We start from the raw sequence: 7,615 nt of genomic DNA, 5'->3' as shown, positions 1-7,615 counted from the left end.
TCTGTCGGGCTCTACTGGGCTCTGTCGGGCTCTGTCGGGCTCTACTGGGCCCTGTCGGGCTCTGTCGGGCTCTGTCGGGCCCTGTCGGGCCCTGTCGGGCTCTGTCGGGCCCTGTCGGGCCCTGTCGGGCTCTGTCGGGCTCTGTCGGGCCCTGTCGGGCTCTGTCGGGCTCTGTCGGGCTCTGTCGGGCTCTACTGGGCTCTGTCGGGCCCTGTCGGGCCCTGTCGGGCCCTGTCGGGCCCTGTCGGGCCCTGTCGGGCTCTGTCGGGCTCTGTCGGGCTCTGTCGGGCTCTACTGGGCTCTGTCGGGCTCTGTCGGGCTCTGTCGGGCTCTACTGGGCCCTGTCGGGCTCTGTCGGGCTCTGTCGGGCTCTGTCGGGCCCTGTCGGGCTCTGTCGGGCCCTGTCGGGCTCTGTCGGGCCCTGTCGGGCCCTGTCGGGCTCTGTCGGGCTCTACTGGGCTCTGTCGGGCTCTGTCGGGCCCTGTCGGGCTCTGTCGGGCTCTGTCGGGCCCTGTCGGGCTCTGTCGGGCTCTGTCGGGCTCTGTCGGGCTCTACTGGGCTCTACTGTTCCCTGTCGGGCTCTGTCGGGCTCTGTCGGGCTCTGTCGGGCCCTGTCGGGCTCTGTCGGGCCCTGTCGGGCCCTGTCGGGCCCTGTCGGGCCCTGTCGGGCTCTACTGGGCTCTACTGGGCTCTGTCGGTCCCTGTCGGTCCCTGTCGGTCCCTGTCGGTCCCTGTCGGGCTCTGTCGGGCTCTGTCGGGCCCTGTCGGGCTCTGTCGGGCTCTGTGGGGCTCTACTTGTCTGTACTGTTCCCTGTCGGGCCCTGTCGGGCCCTGTCGGGCCCTGTCGGGCCCTGTCGGGCTCTGTCGGGCCCTGTCGGGCTCTGTCGGGCTCTACTGGGCTCTACTGGGCCCTGTCGGGCCCTGTCGGGCCCTGTCGGGCTCTGTCGGGCCCTGTCGGGCCCTGTCGGGCTCTGTCGGGCTCTGTCGGGCTCTACTGGGCTCTGTCGGGCTCTGTCGGGCTCTGTCGGGCTCTACTGGGCTCTACTGGGCTCTACTGTTCCCTGTCGGGCCCTGTCGGGCTCTGTCGGGCCCTGTCGGGCCCTGTCGGGCTCTGTCGGGCTCTACTGGGCTCTACTGGGCTCTACTGGGCTCTGTCGGGCCCTGTCGGGCTCTGTCGGGCCCTGTCGGGCTCTGTCGGGCCCTGTCGGGCTCTGTCGGGCTCTGTCGGGCTCTGTCGGGCTCTGTCGGGCTCTACTGGGCCCTGTCGGGCCCTGTCAAACCCTGTCGGGCTCTGTCGGGCTCTGTCGGGCTCTGTCGGGCTCTGTCGGGCTCTGTCGGGCTCTACTGGGCCCTGTCGGGCCCTGTCGGGCCCTGTCGGGCTCTGTCGGGCTCTGTCGGGCTCTGTCGGGCTCTGTCGGGCTCTGTCGGGCTCTGTCGGTCTCTACTGGGCCCTGTCGGGCTCTGTCGGGCTCTGTCGGGCTCTGTCGGGCCCTATCGGGCCCTGTCGGGCTCTGTCGGGATCTGTCGGGCTCTGTCGGGCTCTGCTGGGCCCTGTCGGGCCCTGTCGGGCTCTGTCGGGCTCTGTCGGGCTCTGTCGGGCTCTGTCGGGCTCTGTCGGGCTCTGTTGGGCTCTACTGGGCTCTACTGGGCTCTGTCGGGCTGTGTCGGGCTCTACTGGGCCCTGTCGGGCTCTGTCGGGCTCTGTCGGGCTGTATTGGGCCCTGTCGGGCCCTGTCGGGCTCTGTCGGGCTCTACTGGGCCCTGTCGGGCCCTGTCGGGCCCTGTCGGGCCCTGTCGGGCTCTGTCGGGCTCTGTCGGGCTCTACTGGGCTCTACTGGGCTCTGTCGGGGTCTGTCGGGCTCTACTGGGCCCTGTCGGGCCCTGTCGGGCCCTGTCGGGCTCTGTCGGGCTCTGTCGGGCTCTGTCGGGCTCTACTGGGCCCTGTCGGGCCCTGTCGGGCTCTGTCGGGCTCTGTCAGGCCCTGTCGGGCTCTGTCGGGCTCTACTGGGCTCTACTGGGCTCTGTCTGGCTCTGACGGGCTCTACTGGGCCCTGTCGGGCCCTGTCGGCCTCTGTCGGCCTCTGTCGGGCCCTGTCGGGCCCTGTCGGGCCCTGTCGGGCTCTGTCGGGCTCTGTCGGGCTCTGTCGGGCTCTACTGGGCTCTACTGTTTCCTGTCGGGCCCTGTCGGGCCCTGTCGGGCTCTGTCGGGCTCTGTCGGGCTCTGTCGGGCTCTACTGGGCTCTGTCGGGCTCTACTGGGCTCTACTGGGCCCTGTCGGGCTCTGTCGGGCTCTGTCGGGCTCTGTCGGGCTCTACTGGGCCCTGTCGGGCCCTGTCGGGCCCTGTCAAGCTCTGTCGGGCTCTGTCGGGCTCTACTTGTCTCTACTGTTCCCTGTCGGGCCCTGTCGGGCCCTGTCGGGCCCTGTCGGGCTCTGTCGGGCTCTGTCGGGCTCTGTCGGGCTCTGTCGGGCTCTGTCGGGCTCTGTCGGGCTCTGTCGGGCCCTGTCGGGCCCTGTCGGGCTCTGTCGGGCTCTGTCGGGCTCTACTGGGCTCTGTCGGGCTCTGTCGGGCTCTGTCGGGCTCTACTGGGCTCTACTGGGCTCTACTGTTCCCTGTCGGGCCCTGTCGGGCTCTGTCGGGCCCTGTCGGGCCCTGTCGGGCCCTGTCGGGCTCTGTCGGGCTCTGTCGGGCTCTACTGGGCTCTGTCGGGCCCTGTTGGGCCCTGTCGGGCCCTGTCGGGCCCTGTCGGGCTCTGTCGGGCTCTGTCGGGCTCTGTCGGGCTCTGTCGGGCCCTGTCGGGCTCTGTCGGGCTCTGTCGGGCTCTACTGGGCTCTACTGGGCTCTACTGGGCTCTGTCGGGCTCTGTCCGGCCCTATCGGGCCCTGTCGGGCCCTGTCGGGCTCTGTCGGGCTCTGTCGGGCTCTGTCGGGCTCTGTCGGGCTCTGTCGGGCTCTATTGGGCTCTGTCGGGCTCTGTCGGGCTCTACTGGGCCCTGTCGGGCCCTGTCAAGCCATGTCGCGCTCTGTCGGGCTCTGTCCGGCTCTGTCGGGCTCTACTGGGCTCTGTCGGGCTCTGTCGGGCTCTGTCGGGCTCTGTCGGGCTCTACTGGGCCCTGTCGGGCCCTGTCAAGCCATGTCGCGCTCTGTCGGGCTCTGTCCGGCTCTGTCGGGCTCTACTGGGCTCTGTCGGGCTCTGTCGGGCTCTGTCGGGCTCTGTCGGGCTCTGTCGGGCTCTACTGGGCCCTGTCGGGCCCTGTCGGGCCCTGTCGGGCTCTGTCGGGCTCTGTCGGGCTCTACTGGGCCCTGTCGGGCCCTGTCGGGCTCTGTCGGGCTCTGTCGGGCTCTACTGGGCTCTGTCGGGCCCTGTCAGGCCCTGTCGGACTCTGTCGGGCTCTGTCCGCATCTACTGGGCTCTGTCGGGCTCTGTCGGGTTCTGTCGGGCTCTGTCGGGCTCTGTCGGGCTCTACTAGGCTCTACTGGGCTCTGTCGGACTCTGTCGGGCTCTACTGGGCCCTGTCGGGCTCTGTCGGGCTCTGTCGGGCTCTGTCGTGCTCTGTCGGGCTCTGTCGGGCTCTACTGGGCCCTGTCGGGCCCTGTCGGGCCCTGTCGGGCTCTGTCGGGCTCTACTGGGCCCTGTCGGGCTCTGTCGGGCTCTGTCGGGCTCTGTCGGGCTCTGTCGGGCTCTACTGGGCTCTACTGGGCTCTGTCGGGCTCTGTCGGGCTCTGTCGGGCTCTACTGGGCCCTGTCGGGCCCTGTCGGGCTCTGTCGGGCTCTGTCGGGCTCTGTCGGGCTCTCTCGGGCCCTGTCGGGCCCTGTCGGGCTCTCTCGGGCCCTGTCGGGCCCTTTCGGGCTCTGTCGGGCTCTGTCGGGCTCTGTCGGTCTCTACTGGGCTCTGTCGGGCCCTGTCGGGCCCTGTCGGGCTCTGTCGGGCTCTGTCCGCCTCTACTGGGCTCTGTCGGGCTCTGTCGGGTTCTGTCGGGCTCTGTCGGGCTCTGTCGGGCTCTACTGGGCTCTGTCGGGCTCTGTCGGGCTCTACTGGGCCCTGTCGGGCTCTGTCGGGCTCTGTCGTGCTCTGTCGGGCTCTGTCGGGCTCTACTGGGCCCTGTCGGGCCCTGTCGGGCTCTGTCGGGCCCTGTCGGGCTCTGTCGGGCTCTACTGGGCCCTGTCGGGCTCTGTCGGGCTCTGTCGGGCTCTGTCGGGCTCTGTCGGGCTCTGTCGGGCTCTACTGGGCTCTACTGGGCTCTGTCGGGCTCTGTCGGGCCCTGTCGGGCTCTGTCGGGCTCTGTCGGGCTCTACTGGGCCCTGTCGGGCCCTGTCGGGCTCTCTCGGGCTCTGTCGGGCCCTGTCGGGCTCTGTCGGGCTCTGTCGGGCCCTGTCGGGCTCTGTCGGGCTCTGTCGGGCTCTACTGGGCTCTACTGGGCTCTGTCGGGCTCTGTCGGGCTCTACTGGGCCCTGTCGGGCCCTGTCGGGATCTGTCGGGTTCTACTGGGCTCTGTCGGGCCCTGTCGGGCCCTGTCGGGCTCTGTCGGGCTCTGTCGGGCTCTGTCGGGCTCTACTGGGCTCTGTCGGGCTCTGTCGGGCTCTGTCGGGCTCTACTGGGCCCTGTCGGGCTCTGTCGGGCTCTGTCGGGCTCTGTCGGGCTCTGTCGGGCCCTGTCGGGCTCTGTCGGGCTCAGTCGAGCCCTGTCGGGCTCTGTCGGGCCCTGTCGGGCCCTGTCGGGCCCTGTCGGGCTCTGTCGGGCTCTACTGGGCTCTACTGGGCCCTGTCGGGCCCTGTCGGGCCCTGTCGGGCTCTGTCGGGCTCTGTCGGGCTCTGTCGGGCTCTACTGGGCTCTGTCGGGCTCTGTCGGGCTCTGTCGGGCTCTGTCGGGCTCTGTCGGGCTCTACTGGGCCCTGTCGGGCCCTGTCAAGCCCTGTCGGGCTCTGTCGGGCTCTGTCGGGCTCTGTCGGGCTCTGTCGGGCTCTATTGGCTCTGTCGGGCTCTGTCGGGCTCTGTCGGGCTCTGTCGGGCTCTGTCGGGCTCTACTGGGCCCTGTCGGGCTCTGTCGGGCTCTGTCGGGCTCTGTCGGGCTCTGTCGGGCCCTGTCGGGCCCTGTCGGGCTCTGTCGGGCTCTACTGGGCTCTGTCGGGCTCTGTCGGGCCCTGTCGGGCTCTGTCGGGCTCTGTCGGGCCCTGTCGTGCTCTGTCGTGCTCTGTCGGGCTCTGTCGGGCTCTGTCGGGCTCTACTGGGCTCTGTCGGGCTCTGTCGGGCTCTGTCGGGCTACACAGGGCCCTGTCGGGCCCTGTCGGGCCCTGTCGGGCTCTGTCGGGCTCTGTCGGGCTCTACTGGGCCCTGTCGGGCCCTGTCGGGCCCTGTCGGGCCCTGTCGGGCTCTGTCGGGCTCTGTCGGGCTCTGTCGGGCTCTGTCGGGCCCTGTCGGGCTCTGTCGGGCTCTGTCGGGCTCTGTCGGGCTCTACTGGGCTCTACTGGGCCCTGTCGGGCCCTGTCGGGCTCTGTCGGGCCCTGTCGGGCTCTACTGGGCTCTGTCGGGCTCTGTCGGGCTCTGTCGGGCTCTACTGGGCCCTGTCGGGCCCTGTCAAGCCCTGTCGGGCTCTGTCGGGCTCTGTCGGGCTCTACTGGGCTCTGTCGGGCTCTGTCGGGCTCTGTCGGGCTCTGTCGGGCCCTGTCGGGCCCTGTCGGGCTCTGTCGGGCTCTGTCGGGCTCTGTCGGGCTCTACTGGGCCCTGTCGGGCTCTGTCGGGCTCTGTCGGGCCCTGTCGGGCCCTGTCGGGCCCTGTCGGGCTCTGTCGGGCTCTATCGGGCTCTGTCGGGCTCTGTCGGGCTCTGTCGGGCTCTGTCGGGCTCTACTGGGCTCTGTCGGGCTCTGTCGGGCTCTGTCGCGCTCTAATGGGCTCTACTGGGCTCTGTCGGGCTCTGTCGGGCTCTACTGGGCCCTGTCGGGCTCTGTCGGGCTCTGTCGGGCTCTGTCGGGCTCTACTGGGCCCTGTCGGGCCCTGTCGGGCCCTGTCGGGCTCTGTCGGGCTCTACTGGGCCCTGTCGGGCCCTGTCGGGCTCTGTCGGGCTCTGTCGGGCTCTGTCGGGCTCTGTCAGGCTCTACTGGGCTCTACTGGGCTCTGTCGGGCTCTGTCGGGCTCTACTGGGCCCTGTCGGGCCCTGTCGGGCCCTGTCGGGCCCTGTCGGGCTCTGTCGGGCTCTGTCGGGCTCTGTCGGGCTCTACTGGGCTCTACTGGGCTCTGTCGGGCTCTGTCGGGCTCTACTGGGCCCTGTCGGGCCCTGTCGGGCTCTGTCGGGCTGTACTGGGCTCTGTCGGGCCCTGTCGGGCCCTGTCGGGCTCTGTCGGGCCCTGTCGGGCTCTACTGGGCTCTGTCGGGCTCTGTCGGGCTCTCTCGGGCTCTGTCGGGCTCTACTGGGCCCTGTCGGGCTCTGTCGGGCTCTGTCGGGCCCTGTCGGGCTCTGTCGGGCCCTGTCGGGCTCTGTCGGGCTCTGTCGGGCTCTGTCGGGCTCTGTCGGGCTCTACTGGGCTCTGTCAAGCTCTACTGGGCCCTACTGGGCCCTGTCGGGCTCTGTCGGGCTCTGTCGGGCTCTGTCGGGCTCTGTCGGGCTCTACTGGGCTCTGTCGGGCCCTGTCGGGCCCTGTCGGGCTCTGTCGGGCCCTGTCGGGCCCTGTCGGGCTCTGTCGGGCTCTACTGGGCCCTGTCGGGCTCTGTCGGGCTCTGTCGGGCCCTGTCGGGTTCTGTCGGGCCCTGTCGGTCTCTGTCGGGCTCTACTGGGCCTTGTCGGGCCCTGTCGGGCTCTGTCGGGCTCTGTCGGGCCCTGTCGGGCTCTGTCGGGCTCTGTCGGGCTGTGTCGGGCTCTACTGGGCTCTACTGGGCCCTGTCGGGCCCTGTCGGGCCCTGTCGGGCTCTGTCGGGCTCTGTCGGGCTCTACTGGGCTCTGTCGGGCCCTGTCGGGCCCTGTCGGGCCCTGTCGGGCCCTGTCGGGCTCTGTCGGGCTCTGTCGGGCTCTGTCGGGCTCTGTCGGGTTCTGTCGCGCTCTGTCGGGCTCTGTCGGGCTCTACTGGGCTCTGTCGGGCTCTGTCGGGCTCTGTCGGGCTCTGTCGGGCTCTGTCGGGCTCTGTCGTGCTCTGTCGGGCTCTGTCGGGCTCTACTGGGCCCTGTCGGGCCCTGTCGGGCTCTGTCGGGCCCTGTCGGGCTCTGTCGGGCTCTACTGGGCCCTGTCGGGCTCTGTCGGGCTCTGTCGGGCTCTGTCGGGCTCTGTCGGGCTCTGTCGGGCTCTGTCGGGCTCTACTGGGCTCTACTGGGCTCTGTCGGGCTCTGTCGGGCTCTACTGGGCCCTGTCGGGCCCTGTCGGGCTCTGTCGGGCTCTGTCGGGCTCTGTCGGGCTCTGTCGGGCTCTACTGGGCCCTGTCGGGCCCTGTCGGGCTCTCTCGGGCTCTGTCGGGCTCTGTCGGGCCCTGTCGGGCTCTGTCGGGCTCTGTCGGGCTCTACTGGGCTCTACTGGGTTCTGTCGGGCTCTGTCGGGCTCTACTGGGCCCTGTCGGGCTCTGTCGGGCTCTACTGGGCTCTGTCGGGCCCTGTCGGGCCCTGTCGGGCTCTGTCGGGCCCTGTCGGGCCCTGTC

The sequence above is a fragment of the Caloenas nicobarica genome, unplaced genomic scaffold, assembly GCF_036013445.1.
Source record: "Caloenas nicobarica isolate bCalNic1 unplaced genomic scaffold, bCalNic1.hap1 Scaffold_249, whole genome shotgun sequence".
Lineage (NCBI taxonomy): Eukaryota > Metazoa > Chordata > Aves > Columbiformes > Columbidae > Caloenas > Caloenas nicobarica.
The sequence above is the reverse complement of the archived record's forward strand: the minus strand, read 5'-3'. Positions refer to the sequence as shown.